The sequence below is a fragment of the Cyprinus carpio genome, chromosome A22, assembly GCF_018340385.1.
Source record: "Cyprinus carpio isolate SPL01 chromosome A22, ASM1834038v1, whole genome shotgun sequence".
Taxonomy (NCBI): Eukaryota; Metazoa; Chordata; class Actinopteri; order Cypriniformes; family Cyprinidae; genus Cyprinus; species Cyprinus carpio.
Window position 1 is genome coordinate 4,245,710 of NC_056593.1, and position 21,700 is coordinate 4,267,409.

Below are 21,700 nucleotides of genomic sequence, written 5' to 3' on the forward strand. Positions count from 1 at the left end.
GTTGTTGTTCCAGTCTGATGATCCAGCTTCAGTCTGTCTCTGAATCTCTCTTCAGCATTTAAACACTGAACATCTGAACAGATAAAACTGAGATCTCCATTGATTTCAGCGATGCGTAAAAGTCGTTAAAAAGCCATTTCATCAAATCATTTGTGGTTTTCACTTCTTACAGATCTAAAGTGACAGAATCTCCCTCCTTCACTGACTTTCTTTTCTCTCGTTCAGGAACATCTGAAACACAAACCAACAGCTGCTGGAGGATCTTTCTGCTGAAAACAACAAACAAACTACACAACATGAGAGAACTGTGGATCAGATAAGGAACATAACGACTCACAACAAACAGAAACATTGAAGAGCTGAAGATGACTGTCGCTGCTGCTGTTGATCTGTAGTTTATATTCTCCAGAATCTGTGGTTTGTGATGTTTGTGATGATTAAAGATCCAGTCTGATTATTCAGCTTCAGTCTGTCTCTGAATCTCTCAGTGCCATTATAACACTGAACATCTGTGCAGGTCTTATTGGGATCTCCACTGATTTCAGCAATGCGACTGCCGTTAAAATACCAACTAATCTCTTCTTGTTGAATTGTTTTAATATCAGTGTATAGAGTGACTGAATCTCCCTCTGTCACAGACACTGGCACTGTATCTGTATTAACACCAAAAAAATAAAGAAGTAAACAAGTTATTAATAAAGCCAGCAAATTTAATTTAATTTTCACCACATTAATTTCATACGTTTAGTACAAATATGTGGTCTTGTTTGATTAATACACTGTGTGTAAATTGCCAAATAACAAATTGGGAGATTTAAAAAATGAGAAGAAAAATTAACTTTTGCTATGGTTAAATGTTCAGTGATTTCTTCTAAAGATCCAAAGGCACATTATTTTCTCAATATAGTGTTGATATCAAGGATGTGTCTGAAATCGTCCATTATTTGAGGGCACAGAGCCATTTATAGTGGTGGACATTATCAAGTGCACTCATTAGTTTCCATAATGCAAAGCAATAACAAGTGCTAGAGCAACAACAACTCAATGTCTAGAGAATACCCTTCTTCTTCTTCTTCTTCTTCTTCTTCTTCTTCTTCTTCTTCTTCTTCTTCTTTGAGGTTTAACGGCGGCTTGCATCCAATAGCGTTGCATTACCGCCATCTTCTGGATTATTCTCCTGCAATGTTATTCCAGTTTATTTCCTCCAGCTTGTTTTCCTCGATCAGATTTTCCTCATCAAACCCGTTCTTATTAAGAAATTACAAATAATTTTCCTGCTTTGTCTAATCACTCCACTTTGCAGTATATCTTTAATACCTGTCCCTGCAAACCCATCTCTTCTAAATTCTTCCATCATATTTCTCCTGTGCTCTTCATAACTTCTGCAACTTAAAAGTGCATGTTCAATAGTTTCTAATGTCTGACAATATTCACAAAAACCAGTAGGATGCTTCCCTATAATGTGTAATGTACTATTTAAATCACTGTGTCCTATTCTCAATCTTGTCATCACTATTACTTCTCTCCTAATCCCACCCCAATTCCTCTCTGTACCAACTTTATTTTGAATGGCATACAAATGTCTTCCTTTAGCTTCCCTGTCCCACTGACGTTGCCATTCTTTCATGGCTTCTTTCCAAACTATACTTTTCCCTTCAGATTTTGACATCTTTATATTTACTTCAGTATTCTCTTTTTTAATTGCTTGTTTAGCTCATTTATCCACTCTCTCATTGACCAATATCCCTATATTAGCTGGGGTCCAGATCAGTCGAATGCCATTACATTTTTCCTTTACTTTTGTATATATTGTCAATATTGCATATAACAGATCCTGACGGCTATTGGACATACCTGCCTGAGACTGTACAGTGCTGACAATGAATCACTTCCAATTAAAACTTTACTTATTTTGTCCTCCTTTCTTATCCATTCTAATGCCATCATGATAGCATATAACTCAACTGTATACACATTCAGATCATTCTTGGTTTGTTTTCTTTCCTCACCTCCTCGATTAACTATAAAAATTTCTGATCCATCTTTCGATCCATCTGTATACATTTGAATATAGTCTCTGTAATTATCATCCACATATCTGTAGTATTCAGCTACAGGGTCTATACTATTATTTACTGTTTTGATTTGATGTAATTTAAAGTCAACTTCCATGGTTTCAATCTTCCATACTGGCAAGTCAAGCCATACAATTGTTGGGCAGAATTCTTTTTCACTCACTTCCAAATCTCTAGCTGCCTCATCTCCTATCCATCCAAAACTAAACTTTGGCACCCTTTCCTTTACCCAGTTAGCTTGCAGTACTCTCTTAGTAGGATGTCCATCTCTATGTCCCTTTAGATTAATTTGGTTTTGGACTTGAAAACTGCTGACCTTTACAATGGCTACGTTTACATGCACCCAAATAATCCATTTGTAATCGGATTGATGGCTCAATCGGATTGAAAAACGTTCATAAAACGTACATAGAACGAGCGGCTCTTCCTTTTGAATAAAGTGTTGTATAAATGTGTGTCCTGTCATTATAAAACTCTCCTTTCACTCGGCAACTGTGAAGTAGAGCAGGACAACCTTGTTTTGGATAAACAGATTTTGGATGTTCAGGCAACCCGGTTTGGGCGCTGGGAGGGGCTTTTTTTGTGTGTGTGTGATAAAAATATGAGCAGCACAGCGGTTTATATGTATATTTATCCATAAACGGGTAGATATTAATTCTGCTGTTAAAAACAAATAAAGAAACCGTGTAGGAGAGTGGTTATTATGTGCAAACAGTGAGAAACTCGATATTATCTATATGTCACTTTCACTTTTCACTTTCACTTTCACTATTTGAGCAGTGTGCGCATGTCAAAAAAAAAAATCCAATTTGCAGCTTGTGACATATAAACGCGCACATCAACCCGATCACTTTATTTAGCGTTCATGTAAACACTCCAATAAGATTCATCAATCGTAATGAATTCAGTCTGATTGAAACAAAAAGTGTGCATGTAAACATAGCCACTGAATGGGCGCGGGGGTTTTCCTGCTCCAGGTTTTTCTCGAAGTGAGCAGTGGGCGTGGTCAAGTTCAGGTTGGGTGTGGATGTCAAGTACTTTTATTTAGTGGTTGAGTTGTGATTTGAGTTATACACGTGCCCTCGGATCCCTCAGGTAAGCCTACCAGACGAATATTGTTCCACCTTGACCGTCCCTTCAAATCTTTGCATTTCTTGGAAAGATTTTCCACCTGATCAGTCAACTTGTTACCCTTAGTTTTTAGCTCATCCAAATGATCGCTGTGGCAGTTGGCAGCCCGTTCGAGGCCTGTGACCATCTCTCCCAGTGAACCCATCCGTCTCTCAAAAGGCTCTAGAACTGCTGTTATCTCTCTTTTCACGGTGTCGGAGACAATTGAGTTGAAGTTGCTTATAATATCAGACTGCATCTCATCCATGATTTCTCTTATGCTCGACACCAATTCCTCGTTAGATCCCGGTATCCGCTCAGGGGATACTCGATGTTTCCCGCGGCATTTTACTGAGTCAAGTTTAGCTGCTTTACCAGCCATCACATATGTCAGATGCGATTTGTATAACTACAGCACAAAGCTCCTGTTTAGGCTCAGGTGATACTCGATGTAAATAATATCACCCTCAGCGCCTCCAAATTTTCAGATCTAGATTCATCTCTGCGTCTCCTCCCTTCTTTAGATAAATTATTTGAACTGTGCACATTAACAAATGTATTTACCAACATTTCAGCCTTTACCTTATTTGTTACTGCGATCCCGTTTCCATTACACAAAACCGGGTAATTCCAATCTCTCCTCTCCCCACCCACCATTGTCCACACTTCCCCTATCTGAGTTGTGTTCCCAATTGAGCTGCAGTAATTCCTCCAATACATTCTTTTTGCTTGTCTTACGGTTTTCCTTACTATTGCTTGTGCATACTTATACTGAATCATATGCATGAAATTATGCGTTCTTTTCATTACTTTGAATGCTTTATTTCGGCTTCTGGCTGCTTTTTTACATTCATCATCCCACCATGGCACTTCTTTTCTCTTTATATTACCTTTATATTACCTTTACCTAATGCTGCTGTTATTATACACTGTCTTACTTTATTTTCCAGAATTTCTACATTGCAATTATATTCAATCTGATTCAGATATTTGTCACTTTCCCTCTGTAATTTTCCCCAATCAGCCTTCTCAAATACCCATCTTCCCCCTCTTCCTTCATTAATTTCAGATACATTTATGTTGATTTTACACAATACTGGATAGTGATTACTTCCTATCGTTCCTTCATTATACACATTGCAGTGGACACCAGTGTAAGATCAAGTGCAGACTCCCTTCCAGTATTAACCTCTATCCTTGTTTTAGTTGTTTTCTCCTCTAATAGCTCTTCTATCACTTGCCCATTAATATCCACTTTTTTCACCTCCCCAGAGTGTATTATGCGCATTGAAGTCCCCACACCATACAATATTACTGCTATCTTGTCCCTCTATTTCCTCAAGCTGGTTTAATTGCAGTCTTATACATGGATTATAATAATTTATGTTTACAAATTTCTTCCCCACACCCCATACCTCCACTACTACATATTCATGTTCACTCCCTATGCCTAACACCCTATGTGGAATCTCCTGTTTCACAAATGTAACACAACCCCCCTCCACCACTATTTACCCTATCTTGTCTATTTGCTACATACCCATATATAACAAAATCCAGATCTGGATTTAGCCAGGATTTCTTTATTTGTACCCTGGTTTTAATTAATGGTGGACTAGAAATTAGGTAATAGAGTGGTGGAAATAGAGTATGATGTCACTTTGTAGGCAAAAACCCGGGCTCGAGTTAGCATTTTAGCACTTCCAGTTCCATTGGTTTTAATTAGTTGTGTAGTAGAAGTTTCAATGGGTTTTTTGAATGGGATTTTGGTTAAATACCTAAAATAAGGTCCGTGGTTCACACAGGCACAAGATACTTTCACGTTTTATTCTACGACATAAAACACACCAGTTACACCCACTTATGATTTTTTAAAACTGTTACATTTCTTAAAAAAGACGGTTGCTAACAACTTGCTAAATGGGACTATAGGCCCTGTCGGAGAAATATAACATCATCACGCCGAACAGTTTATCAATTTACAGTATTTTCCAGTCATAGTATAATTTGTAATACATTTAATTGTAGTTTAACAAATTAATTGTTTCCCGCATTTTATATTGTTGGTCGACGAAGGTTTTTTTGTTTGTTTTTTGCGCTGAAATGCAACACAAGTCTTCGGATGGAAGATGCTCGTTTTATCTATTTATTAGTGGTGTGTGGGTTCTTGGTTTGTAATGTTAAGTCGATTATTCCACATAAACACCACATTTACCGGCTTAGATTTAACATTTTGTGCACCCACCCTAACAAAGCTTAAATGTGGTACTTTATTCACTAAAATAAGTTTAATCTTACCATATCCAAAACTCGCTCATGCTGCTGTTATTTAATAGATTAAATGCACTAGAATTTTATTGAATAGTCGGTGGAGACACGTTTTTAAGTAAAATATTCATATAAATCAAGGATTTGTTGACTTTTAATGCACCTTATTTCGAAATGTACAGATATACATGCTTTCATATGTCCCTTAGTTATGATTATTTCATTTTATCACTATACTATTTAATGTCTCATTTCAGTTTTAGTTTGGCTCTAGTTTTGTATTTATTGCAGTTTATATGAAAAGGTTCATGTAGCATGGATTAAAGTTCATATACAGAGTAAATCCTTTTCACTGAACACGTTAATAATAAGTTTGAAAAAGTTGTGAGAAGCATGGCTGTGGTGACGCCGAAGTCGAGCGACCGTGGTGCTGTAGCTCGTTTATATCCTAAGTTTAGCTTCTAACTTCTGACGCTTTTATTTAGGCTTTAAAATTGCTCAAAGTTATATTATTTTGTGAAGATTTTCTTGATGGACGAAAAGTTTCATGAACTATGGTTAAATACAGAGCTTATTTTTTTGCGATAATCTAAAAGCCTATGGAAAAATCCTATAAGCTTTTTGTCGAGGGAGCCAATGTCATGCTAACAGCTGATCCGCCTACAGAGTGACGCCATAGTTCTCATCCCCACTCGTCGTCTCGAATGATTCCCGCGTCTCGCCAGAAGGTGGCGCCCGCAGCTGAATTTTCCATCCATCCATCCAGTTCATGGATTATTACGAAAAAAGTAACAAAATGTAGATGTTAAGCTTAAACTGTTCACATTTGTTCACATTTTTAAAACAATACGTTTGTGTAATAAATAATCTGCTTTGTTTTTCCCTGACTGATTCCATTCAGATAAATAGGTAACATTAGGCAGGGCAAACATGAGTGTAAACTATGGGGTTAGTCTATAATACAATCCACTTTTGCTTTGTGTTTTATTTATTTATTTATTTATTGTGAGGCTTTCAAATTGAGTCATTAAAACAGCTGGATAATTATTAGGAAATAATCTAAACGACATATGACTCAAATCCTGCCGCGCCACAGAACCCCACCCACATAGGCTAGTTTTTCATTAAATTACATTATATAGGTTATGTCACAAATCGTTTTTAACGTGCAATGCTAGGCTGTAAGATTTGGCATTTTTCAGCAGAACGTTTGTCTTCTGTGGATTTAATAAATTCCCTATGCTTCAAATAGCCATGATCTCTCTTTCTCTTTCTTTTGGCTTTTTTATTATTAATATTATTCCTCTCAGTCTTTTCTTTTTCCAAACTCGCGCCACTTAATTAATTCTTGCAGAACTTTATGCCTGTTTGGTGATTAAATTAACTGTTTGAACTGTGCGCTTCTCGTCCGGTGCGACCGGTTTAAGGTTGTGCCCCTCTCCCCTAAAGTTGCAAAATGCTGTGAAATGTTGAGATTGAACCTGTCACGTTCATTTTTATCGTTGAAGAGAAATTGTAACAATTAAATGTCTTACAATGGTCGAGCAAAATACGAGCAATTGAATTTCTTCAGAATTAAGTTAATAAATGTGATATTATGCAAAAAGAGATATAAATGTCGTAACGTATAAATGTCTTACCGTGCCCACAAACACACAACAGCAAAAAGAGAAAAATAAAGACGTGCTTCATTTTCAGTTTTTGATAAAAGAAGATGCAGATGCAGTGAAGGAAAATGCTCTGATGCTGGAAATGAAAGTAATCTGGAAGACTCCCCAGCTAACAAAGATCTGGCAGTCCGCCAGCGTTTTAAATTCAGCGGCTTGACAAGATCGGACCACCGAGGGCAAACCGATAAGTCTAAACACGCACTGTCTGCGTTGTCATTTCAGCGTTTGAGGGGGAAAATGTCAAATGGTGACAGAAAACCAGTCTATTAAGGTGAAAAAGAGACCTTTCATACTTATTTTTTAAGTCTGAAAAGTGAATTCAGGAAAAGAACTTGAAAGCAGTCGTTAATCAGCTGTTTAAAGCATCACTGCATGTTAGGGCTGGGTGATATGACAATATTGTGTCGATGATATAAAGTGTGTATTGTTGTTTGGTTCTTCAATGTATGTTGGGGTTGGGTGATATGACAATATTGTGTCGATGATATAAATAGTGGGAAAACGATGGGGTTGAAAAAGAAGCATGGACGAATGGTTGAGTAATAGAGTGTGCTTGGTGCAAGGAAATTCAAGTTCACACTTGCACGTGCAATGTCAGTGTGCGCAAGATGCTGGCACCCAGCAAACATATGGACGTTTAATGACCGTTGAAAAGACGTCCCTCCGACACGTCCCGTCATGGTTGAAAAATAGTTCCAAAATGAAAGTTGAACGGACGTCTTTGACGTCACCTGGCTGTGAATTCCACGTCTTTTCTGCAAATCCCTGGACATCTAAATGCATCGTCTTCTGGATGTTTAATACCCTTCGAGGACCAAGTTACGAAGGTAGAGTCTGAGAGGGAAGGTGGGAAATTATAATTATTCATTAAGGGAGAATGCACCGACGTTATCTGGAACATAAAATGTCTTCTAAACTGAGACCAAATTCTAATAGAGTGGTAGACCACTGGGTTAGCGCAGAATTGGCTTCGAGGGGGAGGAGATGGGGCACAAAGTATGGAGCCTAGATCAAATGAACTAGAGGCAATCTCCATTTGCAACCAGGCCTCGCTCCCACTGGAACCCCCTCTCCCCATCCAGTGTAACATTGTCTTTATATAACATGCCCAGTAATAATAAATAAAATTAGGTAGAGCTAGGCCAGCTAGCTTTTTAGGTCTTTGGAGGGAGCTTCTTTTAATTCTGGGTGATTTATCGTTCCAGATAAAGGAAGATATACTTCTCTCCAATGAAATAAAGAATTATTTTTTTTATTTTAAATTTTGGTAATACAACCATTTTGATAAGATTGATTTGGCCTGCTAGGGACAGCGGGAGATTCATCCATCTAGCCATGTCTTTTTTACATTTTTCAAACAAAATATTACAATTCTTAGTGAAGAGGGACAAAAAAGCAGGAGTAATCTCTACCCCAAGATATTTAAAGCCCTTATTGACAATTCTAAATGGAAAATGTGATGCAGGGATTGAAGTGGCTGCCTGATTCAGAGAGAACATCTCGCTTTTTTCAAAATTGATTTTATAGCCAGAGAGGCTTTCGAATTGATTTAGGATATTGAGAATGAAGGGAACAGAATTTAGTGGGTCTAAAACAGTGTTTCTCAAACTTTTTCAGCCCAAGGACCACTTTATCTTCCAGTTTTTTTCTGAGGACCACCTAACAGAATCCCACTCTAACACACCCCCAAAAACCAACAAAATAGGAAGGATAAGCTAAATTTAAGTTTAATATGCAACTGTTTCAAGTCAAAAACTAATTATTCAAACACAAATGCAATGATATGATCAGAAATTATTATATTAATTTTTATTTAATTTGAAAAAGTAAATGTGAAATGAGTTGCAGTTAATATGAACAACAAACTGCACATGTGGAAAAAAAAACTGCAATTAAACATACTGTAACAGCCTAGGTCCCACTTAATGCCATTCCAAAGAGCCATTAGTTTAAAACTGAGGTGGTGGGTATAGGAAGTCTATGGTTGTAACGATGGTAACAATAAAATGCTGAAAAGAATGTTCCCCTTAATGTCCAATATCACTGAAATTACTGGGATTTTACACATGAAACAAAAACTAGTACATTACAAAACTAATAGATCTGTGGATTTTAGATTTTGAGATTTCCATCTAAAACTTAACGTGAATATTAATGAGACGGGTGGTGCTGCTTATCACACATCAGTTTCTGAATGTCTGGCTCCAAAGAGGAGAGTTTCAGTCTCATACTAGGCTCCACGTTTAGTCTGTTGCGCTGTTTTGTTTTCAAACCAACCAGTGTGGAAAACCCAACTTCACAGTTGTATTTAGTTGGGAAGGGCATGAGCACTTTGAGGGCAGATTCTGCAAGCTTTGGATGTTCAGGAAGGAGCTGAGCCCAGAAGTCTGTTAAGAGCTGTTGTTTGAATGACATTTTGAGACCTCCATCTGATGCAATGTCCACAAGACTATTGCCTTCCTGTATTGAGAGCTTGGTACATTGCTCAATGATGTCGCCAAACGGATTTCTGATCCACTCAAAGTCCACATCTAGCTCTGGAAAGTATTTCCCCAGCTGCATGTGAAGGCCTTGTAGATGTTCCTTTATGGCTGTGACGGTGTCGTCACCCAGGGTCTCTTCAGTTTCGAGAAGAAAGTCCGCTAGAGTGGGGAAACAGTCAAATTCACGGCGATCGATACGTGCGCACCAGAGCTTTAATTTGGTGCGGGCCCCTTTAATTTTGTCCTGTACAGTGAAGACTGTGACCGTTTTTCCTTGCAGTGCTAAGTTGAGCGTATTGAGCATGCTGAAAATATCTGCAAGAAAGGCTAGTTTTGAAAGCCCATAAAGTCATGAAGTCGATCATACAGTTCATCAGCTTGGTGCAGAAATAATTTTACTTCATCGCACAGTTCAAAGAGACGAGACAGGACCTTGCCACGGGACAACCAGCGCACTTCAGTGTGGAACAGAAGTTTTGTGTGCTCACTCCCCATTTCTTCACACAGGACTTTAGAAAGACGCGAGTTGAGGGCCTTGCCTTTGATTGAGTTGACTATTTTAACTGCCTCGTCTAAAACAGTTTTAAGGCAACTTGGCACCTTTTTCACCGCGAGCTGTTCTCTGTGAATGCAGCAATGAGTTGACACAGAGGATGGAGCAACATTACGCACACGCGTTACCAGGCCCCTGTGTTTGGCTGTCATCGCAGTTGCACCATCAGTGCAAACTCCAACACAACATTTCCAGTCAATTTTATTATGCACAATGAAGGCATTTAGTGCATCAAAGATCGCTTCTCCTGTGGTGTTCGTTGGAAGGGATTTACTAAATCCTTGTGGACTGAGCGCGCATGGATGTATCTCACAAAACACAGAAGATTTGCCTCGTTACCAATGTCCGTGGATTCGTCCAGCTGAAGAGAAAAGAAGGGACTCTGGTGTAATCATGTGATCAGCTGCTCTTGGACAGTTTCGGACATTAAAGTTATGCGTCGCTGGACAGTGTCATTGGACAGAGGTACTTTGTGCATGTCATCACTAGCTTTCTTCCCTAACATTACGTTTGCCATAACTTCTGCAGCAGGCTTAACTAGAGTCTCTCCAATTGAATGGGGTTTTCCCGTTTTTGCAATGAGTAGAGACACTCTGTATGATGCCTTAGTAGCCTTTGCATTTTCAAAACTGTGAGGTGTTTTTACTCATGTGTCGCTCAAGCTCATCACGTTTTCTCTCAAAAAATGACACTGGTTTATCTGTACAATCTTTGTGCTTAGACTCAAAGTGACGCTTGAGTTTCGATGGTTTCATTGCTTCATTAAGCCAATATTTCATAACACAAAACACAGTGAGGTCTAGGATCCTCAAGATCCCCAGTCCAGAAAAATCCAAACTTCATGTACTCATTGTGATATTTTCGCTTAACTTTCTCACATGGTTTGGTATGCGGGAGTGTGGTGGCCAGTGGCCGTGACTTGGTATCTTCGGTTCCGGCTTCAGTGGGCCTTTGTGGTGCTGTAGTTTTGCTGCATTCAGTGGACGCTTGATCTTTTCTTTTGACTCCTCTTTGGTTTAGCCACCGATCCATTTTTACGTTATTAAAACAGAATGGCAAGAACTGTTTCGCAAGTACATTAAAAATCTACTTAAATAAGTGACGATTTTATAAACACTTGCCTAGTTTAGGTCATCTTTTCGCGGACCACTAGGGGGCAATGGCGGACCACTAGTGGTCCACGGACCACACTTTAAGAATTACTGGTCTAAAACATACAAAAGAATGTCGACTGCATATAGGGATAATTTGTGTGTAAAGCCCCAACGCTCTACGCACTGGAAATCCCCAGATTGTCTAAGAGCAATGGCCAGTGGTTCAATGGCAATGGCGAAAAGCAGTGGAGACAGACTGCAGCCTTGACGTGTGCCTCTGCCAAGAGAGAAAAACTCTGATTGCTGTCCATTAGTAATTACTGTGGCTGTAGGATGAGAGTAAAGGAGTTTTATCCAGGAGATGAAGGTATGTCCAAATCCGAATTTTTTTAAGGTTGCGAACAAGTATTGCCATTCAACTCGGTCGAATGCTTTTTCAGTGTCGAGAGATATAACCATTTCCGGAGAGCAGGATGAAGGGGAATGAACAATATTAAAAAGTCTTCTTAAATTTGAGCTAGAGTGCCTATTTAGGATAAAGCCTGTTTGGTCTGCTGCGATAATTTGTGGGATAATGATCTCCAATCTAGCCGCCAGGACCTTAGATAAAATTTTATAATCCACATTCAGCAGGGAGATTGGGAGATAGGAGGAGCACTGAAGTGGATTTCTTCCATATTTTGGTAGAAGCGTGATTGCGGCTTGTCGTAAGGTTTGGGGAGCTGTCCGGATGACAGGGATTCATTAAACATGGCTTGGAGCAGCGGGCGTAGCGTGGGTGCAAATTTTTTATAAAATTCGGAGGAATACCTGTCTGGACCAGGAGCCTTGTTGCCTTTCAAGGAATTGATAGCTTTTAGAATCTCTGATTTAGAGATTGCACCTCCCAGTAATGAATTTTGTTCAACTGGAACAGAAGGAAAGTGAAGGTTATCAGAGAAGTGGTTGAGCTGAGAAAAGTTACCATCATATTCAGAGCTATATAATTTACTATAGTATTGTTTGAAGGTGTCGTTAATTTCCAAAAAGTCTGTCACAATCTCTCCTGATTGACTATAAATCTTAGGTATAAGGCGAGATGATTGGGCTTGGCGAGCTTGTTGGGCAAGTAACATGCCAACCTTATCACCTGAATCGTAAACTCTAGATTGTGCTTTATTGAGTAAATAAATGGCCTTATCTGTGGAGAGTAAGTCGTATTCTGTCTGTAATCGCAGTCTCTCTTTGAAAAGTGTTGGAGACGGAGAGAAGTAGTGGTTATCAATCTCTGCAATGGCTCACGAGATGTCCTTGAATTTTGAGTCTCTTGCCTTTTTTGTCCTAGACAAGTATTCAATTATTTGCCCTCGAAGATAGGCCTTGAGAGTCTCCAAAAAGGTTGACTGGGAGATTTCTGGGGAGGTGTTGGTTTCAATGAAAAAGTTAATTTGAGAAGAGATGTGATTTACAAATTGTTCGTCAGCAATGAGGAGGGGATTAAGCCTCCAATTGCGCGAGGGTCTATGGCAGCTGGGTAGAGCTACGTAAAATTAGACCGCACTGTGATCTGAGATCGTAATACTATGATATGTGCAAGAACTAACATGACCCAGAAGTCTATTGTCTAGAAGAAAATAGTCAATGCGAGTGTAAGTGTGATGGACATTCGAGAAGAAGGAGAATATTTTGTTTTATTAAATTTGAAATGCCAAATGTCCGAAACACCATTGTGAGCTATGAAATCATTGACAACTTTTGAAGATTTGGAGAGGGGTTGGGGCTTGTTAGATGATCTGTCTAACACGGTGCTGAGTACACAGTTAAAGTCACCACCTATTATTAACTTATAATTGCTATCACCTGGAATGGCAGAGAACAGTTTGTTAAAAAAGTTGTAATTATCATAGTTAGGAGCATAGACATTGATCAAAATGACAAGACTGGTGAATAACCGGCCTGCTACAATGACAAATCTCCCATTTTTATCAGAAATTACTTACTCAGCTTGAAAGGGAATGTCCTTGTGTACGAGAATTGCTGTCCCTCTAGCTTTATCATTGAACTGGGAGTGGAACACTTGACCAACCCAGCCTTTTTTAAAGGAGCCATGTGTAATGTCTGGCAAAAAAATCAAGTCATACTCCACATTCCATACCAGATGGGGGCAGTATGCCTCAATAAAGTGAATTGGTCTACTCTAGAGTAACAAACGAGAAACGGCATAGTCTCTATGCTCCGCCCCTACCTTCACAACAACCCTAGAGCCATAGCCGAAGCCTAAAGGACGTTTTGCCTTCAGAGGAACGTTGGGTGATGTCAAGGGTTTTTTTGAAAACATGACATCTTCAAGCTACTCCCCTTCATCTTTACCAGTGAATATGTTCATATTCGTTTTGTTCATATTACATTTTGAGCTGTATATACACATTATTTGAATTAAATTAATTTGACAGACAGCATTCTGTCAACATCATTGGTCAACATCAGACAGCTGATGTTGACCAAGCTAGCGCCAACCAACGTAACCAGAGCTGCCAACTCTCAAGCATTCACCGTGAGACACATGCAATTGACTCTTTTCACACGCTTTCAAAAACTTGACCGCTCTGAATATAGTGAGTGAGTGCGCGCGGCCGGGGCGCTCTCTCTCTCTCTCTCTCTCTCTCTCTCTCTCGGGTTCATTATCATTGAAGACATTTCAAGCTTCTTAGGTAATGTTACATTTTAGCATCAGCTTGGTAGAGACGGGCTTTGGTAGATAACAGGTGAAAACCGGATCGGATCTGTGGGTAAGTTATAGCTAGCTAATTATCAAACGCAGCTACGGTTAGCCATCGCTAACATTAGCACGTTTATCGAACAGCCTTCGATACATTTCTATGTTATAACTTCCCGAAAAAAATACGCAAACATATAAAACAAACTTCTAGCGAAATACTAACAGCATCTTACTTACCAATCCAAAAGAAATGTTGCAATGGAGTCGAACCTCATTTCTTTGAAGTCCATCAGTTGTCTCCAGCGATGGAAAGCAGTGCTGATGTTTACTCTGGTTCGGCTCCTTTTCTTATCGGATTTGATTTGTGATTTGGAGCGCGGTTATTTCCCTGTAGCGGGTGGTGGTGGTAGGTGTCTATTGCCAAGGGCTTCAGCCATCCTTCCGCTCTCTTCCCTGAACTGATATGAAGTAGTGGGGCTGTACCTTCCACACGATTGACATCAGGTTCCAGTACGCCCACAAGCCGTGCGAGTTATTCGTGTATTGCAGGTTGGCTGGAGGTTATGTTGCCCGCATACCGCCTCCCATGGCCGAAACTGGTATTACGACACCTGTCGGGCCGTGGCTAGTAATGCTAATGCTAATTAAGGTTGATATCTCTGCAGCACTATAACTTGACATTTTTTTATGACATCATCGCCCTTATTTCTTCTCATTCTTTTGATGCGTGTAGGTCATTTTTTGGATATTTTTACCTCAATTTTTACACATGGCACCTTTAAGATAGTTGACATGGTCATTCTTAAGATGGGTTTCCTGCAAAAAGGCTATGTCTGAGTTTAATTGTTGTAGATAAGATGTTGTTTTTTGTCTTTTCACCCAGGTATTCATACCCTTGGTGTTAAGAGAGACAAAGTGAATGGGCCGACTTTGATTGTAACTAGTTTTAGATGACATGCTTTAGAGGATTATGGGGGTCTTCATAGTGAGTAGCGGCATGGGTGAGGGCTGAAAGGAGGGGAAAAAATTAAAAAAGAAAAAAGAAAAGAAAAAAAAAAAACATGGATATCTGTAAAGGGCCAGGGATCTCTAACAGAACTCAGAGCTGCCGGCTTAGAGAACATCGATCTTACATTTGAACTCTGTTTTACAAAGGAACAAAACAATTAGATTATTACAGCTTTTAATGTGTAACTGTGCAAAGGCACTGTGTGTCAGGTAAAAACAAACTGAACAATTGTACGCTATAGTCATGCTGTATGTAGTCAAAATGTTTGTAAATGTGTACATTTGTACTTGTGATTGTGTATGTGTGTGCATGCGTGCAAGGGTGTATGAGAGTAAATTATACTGTATGTAAAGGGAAGCGCTTCTATCCTAGTGGGTTACAATGTGAAATTAAAAAACAAAAGACCAACGGGGGTCCGTGGTAAAACATTGAACTGAAAGCTGCATTGTAAATTAAGTGTTTTTCAAATTAGACCGTGTATTCGACTAATGATAAGAGTATAAACAAAACGCAAATGTGTACATTTGGGAAAATAAATAAATAAAATAAATAAATAATTATTATTAAAAGTAAATAACAATTAAATAAAACACATACTATAAAGGCAACCACTATATAACATTTAAAAAAAAGAGGCATAAAAACACCAAGAGAAAGCTAATAGGTCTTATAAATTATGCAGCACTGTCCAACCAGAGGATATACGGATGTCAACAAACTTAAACATCGCAGTGGAGCGATGAAACACGAAGCTCACCAGCAACAGGATGGCTGCCTCTGTCTCAGAGTAGTTTTAACGCCATCAAAATCAGTGTCTCATGAGGTAGAGGGAGTGAGAGGAATACCTGGACGGTTGTTTTGAAGAAAGGCTGAAACTTCTTCAGTGGAGGAAAAAAGCAGTTTCTGCCCGTTTTTGTCCGTGACTTGAAGTTTAGCTGGAAAAAACATCCGATATCCGAATCCAGCGTTTCTCAACTGAGACTTCACTGTGTAGAATGCTGCTCTTTTCTTGGAAACCTCTGCGCTGTAGTCAGGGAAGATGTGTATCTCAGAACTGCGAAAATAGAGGGACCCAGCCTCTCTGGCCAATTTCAGGATGCGCTCCTTGTCTTGATAACGGTGGATCCGTGCAATGAACAGACGCGGAGGGTCATCTTGTTTCCTGCGTAAGATGGCTACTCTGTGTGCCCTGTCGATGGAAGGAGGTGAGGGAAAAGCCTCTGCGCCGAAGGTTTCTTCCAGGAATACCTCCATGAAAGCAGTTGGGCGCGAACCTTCAACTTTTTCAGGTAGGCCAGTAATATGTATATTATTGCGCCTCGATCTATATTCAAGATCATCCGTCTTAAGTTTAAGGGCCTCGTTTTCTCTATACAGGGTAATGCAGGTTGACTCAAGGGTTAGTAGTCTGTTCTCCATATCATTAAGTGACGTTTCCATCTGTTGGATAGTCTGGTCATGTCGGTCAATAGTTGCTCAGTCAGCAGAGAGTTGGGCAGATAGTTTGGCAATAATGCGGTCCTCCATCGAGTTGAGAAGTTTCTCCATATCTGCCAAGGTTAGCGGCGCGTTGCTAGCAGCATGCTGTTCATTTTGGTTAGCCTGCACACCCCATGTTTAGTACACTTCCACACAGGCTTGCTCAAGTCAACTGTGATGATTAAATGCGTAATAATCGAATTTGGGTAGGATTTCAACAGAGCTCTCCCAGTTTGCGACTTACTCCGTCATCGCACAAAACTTTGTTGGCATTAATGGAAGTGCATTAGCATGGTTTAAATCTTACTTATATGACCGCCATCAATTTGTAGCAGTAAATGAAGAGGTATCATATCGATCACAAGTGCAGTATGGAGTACCTCAAGGCTCAGTACTAGGGCCGTTACTCTTCATGCTTTACATGTTACCCTTGGGAGATATCATCAGGAAACACGGTGTTAGCTTTCACTGTTATGCTGATGATACTCAGCTCTATATTTCTTCGCAGCCCGGCGAAACATACCAATTTGAAAAACTAACGGAATGCATAGTTGATATAAAAAACTGGATGATGAGTAATTTCTTACTGGTAAATTCAGAGGTGTTAATTATAGGACCTAAAAACTCTGCATGTAATAACCTAGAACGCTGTCAATTCTTAGTCATCAGTTAGGAACCCAGGTGTGCTATTTGATAGCAATCTTTCCTTAGAAAGCCACGTTTCTAGCATTTGTAAAACTGTATTTTTCATCTCAAAAATATATCTAAATTACGGCCTATGCTCTCAATATCAAATGCAGAAATGTTAATCCATGCGTTTATGACCTCAAGGTTTGATTATTGTAATGCTTTATTGGGTGGTTGTTCTGCACGCTTAGTAAACAAACTCCAGCTAGTCCAAAATGCAGCAGCTAGAGTTCTTACTAGAACCAGGAAGTATGACCATATTAGCCTGGTTCTGTCAACATTGCCTTGGCTTCATATCAAACATCATATAGATTTTAAAATCTTGCTTATTACTTATAAAGCCCTGAATGGTTTAGCACCTCATTATTTGAACAAGCTCTTGTTACATTATAGTCCTCCATGTCCGCTGCGTTCTCAAAACTCTGGCAAATTGATAATACCTAGAATATCAAAATCAACTGCAGGCGGCAGATCCTTCTCCTATTTAGCACCTAAACTCTGGAATAACCTACCTAACATTGTTCGGGAGGCAGACAAACTCTTGCAGTTTAAATCTAGATTAAAGACCTATCTCTTTAACCTGGCTTACACGTAACACACTAACACGCTTCTAATATCCAAATCCGTTATAGGATTTTTAGGCTGCATTAATTAGGTAAACCGGAACTGGGAACATTTCCCATAACACCTGATGTACTTGCTACATCGTTAGAAGAATGGCATCTACGCTAATTTTAGTCTGTTTCTCTCTTATTCCAAGGTCACCGTAGCCACCAGATCCAGTCTGTATCCAGATCAGATGGTCACTGCAGTCACCCGGATCCAGTACGTATCCAGCCCAGATGGTGGATCAGCACCTAGAAAGGACCTCTACAGCCCTGAAAGACAGCGGAGACCAGGACAACTAGATGAGCACCAGATCCCCAGTAAAGACCTTGTCTCAGACGAGCACCGGGACAAGACCACAGGAAACAGATGATTCTTCTGCACAATCTGACTTTGCTGCAGCCTGGAATTGAACTGCTGGTTTCGTCTGGTCAGAGGAGAACTGGCCCCCCGACTGAGCCTGGTTTCTTCCAAGGTTTTTTCTCCATTCTGTCACTGATGGAGTTTTGGTTCCTTGCCGCTGTCGCCTCTGGCTTGCTTAGTTGGGGACACTTCATGTACAGCGATATCATTGATTTGATTGCAAATGATTGCACAGATACTACTTAAACTGAACTGAGCTCAATGATGACATCACTGAATTCAATGATGAACTGCCTTTAACTGTCATTTTGCATTATTGACACACTGTTTTCCTAATTAATGATGTTCTGTTGCTTTGACACAATCTGTTTTGTATAAAGCGCTATATAAATAAAGGTGACTTGACTTGACTACAGCAGAGCCCGATATCTGCCCATATACATTAAAAAAACAAACAAACATCAAAAAAAAGGGAGTTACAATACAATGGTAAAATTTGGGGAAGTTGTGGCCTTATGGTTAGAGAGTTTGATTCCTAACCTTAAGATTGTGGGTTCGAGTCTCGGGCCGGCAGTACCACGACTGAGGTGCCCTTGAGCAAGGCACTGAACCCCCAACTGCTCCCTGGGCGCCGCAGCATAAATGGCTGCCCACTGCTCCGGGTGTGTGTTCACGGTGTGTGTGTGTTCACTGCTGTGTGTGTGCACTTTGGATGGGTCACCATACTTGGCTGTGTCACATCACTTCACTTCACTTACAAAACAGTATTCGCGGGATCATAACAATGAACTGACAAGATCTTGATGGAATATGATGCCTTGGTGGCTACGACAATGCGGGACTTGTTTATATAAACATGGGAAGGGAATGAAGAAGGAATTCGGGCTCCCTTACTTTTCACTTTTCATATAGTAGAGGACATTTCCTTGCAGGATAGATATAGATATCCGTGTGTCTTGTTTACACAACCCTCACTTGTGAATCTACCAGTGGGGTACTATAATGTAAATATTGATTTTGTTTTGTAAAATACCATTAAAATTTATGTGAAAAGAAGTATTGTGTTCTTGAAATATATTTATGATATTTATTATTTTATATTTTATTATTATAGCATTTTATCTAGATTTAAGATTTTTTCTGTTATGTTAGATGCAAATTTTGCTAATTTAGGTTAATAGAAACAAATAAATTCAGCGCAACACTTAGGACAGTAGAGTATGTGACTATTAAATAACATTTATTTTTCTCACAGATGTTGGAGCGGATGCCTCTCTAATCTCAGAGGACATTTGTTATCTTGTTTTTCCTCTAGTGTGGGAAGCCTCTTGGCTGGTTGTAAACTACTGGTTACATATTTCTCTTTTTATTAAAATAGCATAATGTCTAGCATATGACATGAAGGTTGAGTCTATCCAAAAGTACAGTCAATATTCCATTTAAATTTACAGTAAAAAAATAAAATAAAATAAAAATAGCCTGTTGGAGTACATGCATTCAAGTTTACATACAAAAAACTGCAGATTAGGTAACATAGTCAAACTTTTATTTATTTATTATTATTATTATTATTTATTACATGAATTAATCAGATGATTTAGCCTAGATTAGTTCACGAATAACCCACACGTTAACGGGTGAACAAAAAAAAAGAGGGGTGCACAGATAGTAACCTTTCACATTGCCTATTCACATTGCCTATAAGTCTAGTAATTGAAATATGACAAGCTGACGTAGATACAAAGTTTTAACAGTTGTTAGAAACACACTCATATAGATCTGCTTGGTTACAAACATTCTTCCAAATATCTTTGTTTATTAGACAACTGTGTAAGTCAGTGACAAAATTAATAAAGACATGTTATAAAGAAACCGTCTTATTCTAGTAAAAAAAACACATGAACGCATTCTCAGAAATGTAATATTTGAATTCTTGTCGGTTCTATACAGTTTAAAATTGTTTACACCACTTTGATTTTATAAATAGCAATGATTTCAAACATATTTTTATGATGAGGGTTTTCTATGTTTTATGAGTTTCTTGTCACATGACAACAATGGCTTCTGCAAGGTGGATATGCCACATGTTCAAATATTAATAATAATCTTAATTAATATTATTTTTAAATAAACATGATTAAAGTATTTAAAAATAAATGCAATTAAATAAATAATATTGATTGATATTATTATATATTAAAAACATTAATAAAAAAATACTGCGAAAATAGACATTTTTGACAATAATAATACAGTTCAAGATTGAGTATTTCAGCACTTTTTATTCACTAATGACCATCATTAAATAATTTTTCTGACGAAAATGGTAGGCCTGTAAACTTCTATTAGAAATCCAAAGTGGATACAAAGATTTCATTGAAAAACTAATTTTTTAACTAGAATTTTATCATCTTGAATATTCTTGTCCGTCATTGTCCCAGTAAAGCAAATGCAAAAACAATATCGTCGGAACATAGAAAGGTATACAGGTTTGAAACATGAGGGTGAGTAAACGACAGAATTTTCATTTTTGGGTGAACTATCCCTTTATATAATAATTCAGTGTTGGTGGAGAGCTCCTGCCTCAAGTGGAGGAGTTCAAGTATCTTGGGGTCTTGTTCACGAGTGAGGGAAGGATGGAGCGGGAGATTAACAGGCGGATAGGTGCAGCTTCTGCAGTGATGCGGTCGATGTACCTGTCTGTCGTGGTAAAGAAGGAGCTGAGCTGCAGGGCGAAGCTCTCGATTTACCGGTCAATCTACATTCCTACTCTCACCTATGGTCATGAGCTCTGGGTCATGACCGAAAGGACAAGATCCCGGATACAGGCGGCCAAAATGAGCTTTCTCCGTAGGGTAGCTGGGCACTTCCTTAGAAATAGGGTGAGGAGCTTGGCCACTCGGGAAGAGCTCAGAGTAGAGCCGCTGCTCCTCCACATCGAGAGGAGCCAGCTGAGGTGGCTCGGGCATCTGTTCCGGATGCCTCCTGGACGCCTTCCTGGGGAGGTGTTCAGGGCACGTCCCACCGGGAGGAGGCCCCAGGGAAGTCCGAGGACAGCTGGAGGGACTATGTCTCTCGGCTGGCCTGGGAACGCCTCAGTATCCCCCCGGAAGAGCTGGAGGAAGTGTCTAGGGAGAGGGAAGTCTGGGAGACTCTGCTTAGATTGCTGCCCCCGAGACCCAGCCCCGGATAAGCGGAAGATGGATGGATTGTAATTGGTATTTTAGTTTGGTTAACAGATGCTAAACTGTTCAAAATAATAAAATGTGCTAAATCAGAACATGCTTCTTTTTTGCTTATGTCCACACATATTGTGTTCTTGTTTGTGATGTACACGTGATTAAAACGTTTTATGGACGTTCAGGTCTGACCGGACTGATTTTGAACCTTTGTCAAGATGTGTTACATTTACACAGATGACGTCAAAGACGTCCGTTCAACTTTCATTTTGGAACTATTTTTCAACCATGATGGGATGTGTCGGAGGGACGTCTTTTCAACGGTCATTAAACGTCCAAATGTTTGCTGGGATCACCCAGCCCTAACATGCAGTGATGCTTTAAACACTGACAAGCTAGTTGATAAAAAAAATAAATAAATAAATA

The 21,700-nt window shown here is 39.3% G+C and overlaps 1 long non-coding RNA gene across 1 annotated transcript; it reads right to left on the bottom strand.

Moving 5' to 3' along the window:
• Positions 1 to 150: 150 nt before the first annotated feature.
• LOC122134319 lies at positions 151 to 7,480 on the bottom strand. Its single transcript, XR_006153246.1, has 3 exons — positions 7,094 to 7,480; positions 338 to 653; positions 151 to 231 (listed from the first exon to the last, which is right to left on the bottom strand). It is a non-coding gene; the product is annotated as an uncharacterized LOC122134319 (long non-coding RNA).
• Between the last annotated feature and the right edge of the window lie 14,220 nt (positions 7,481 to 21,700).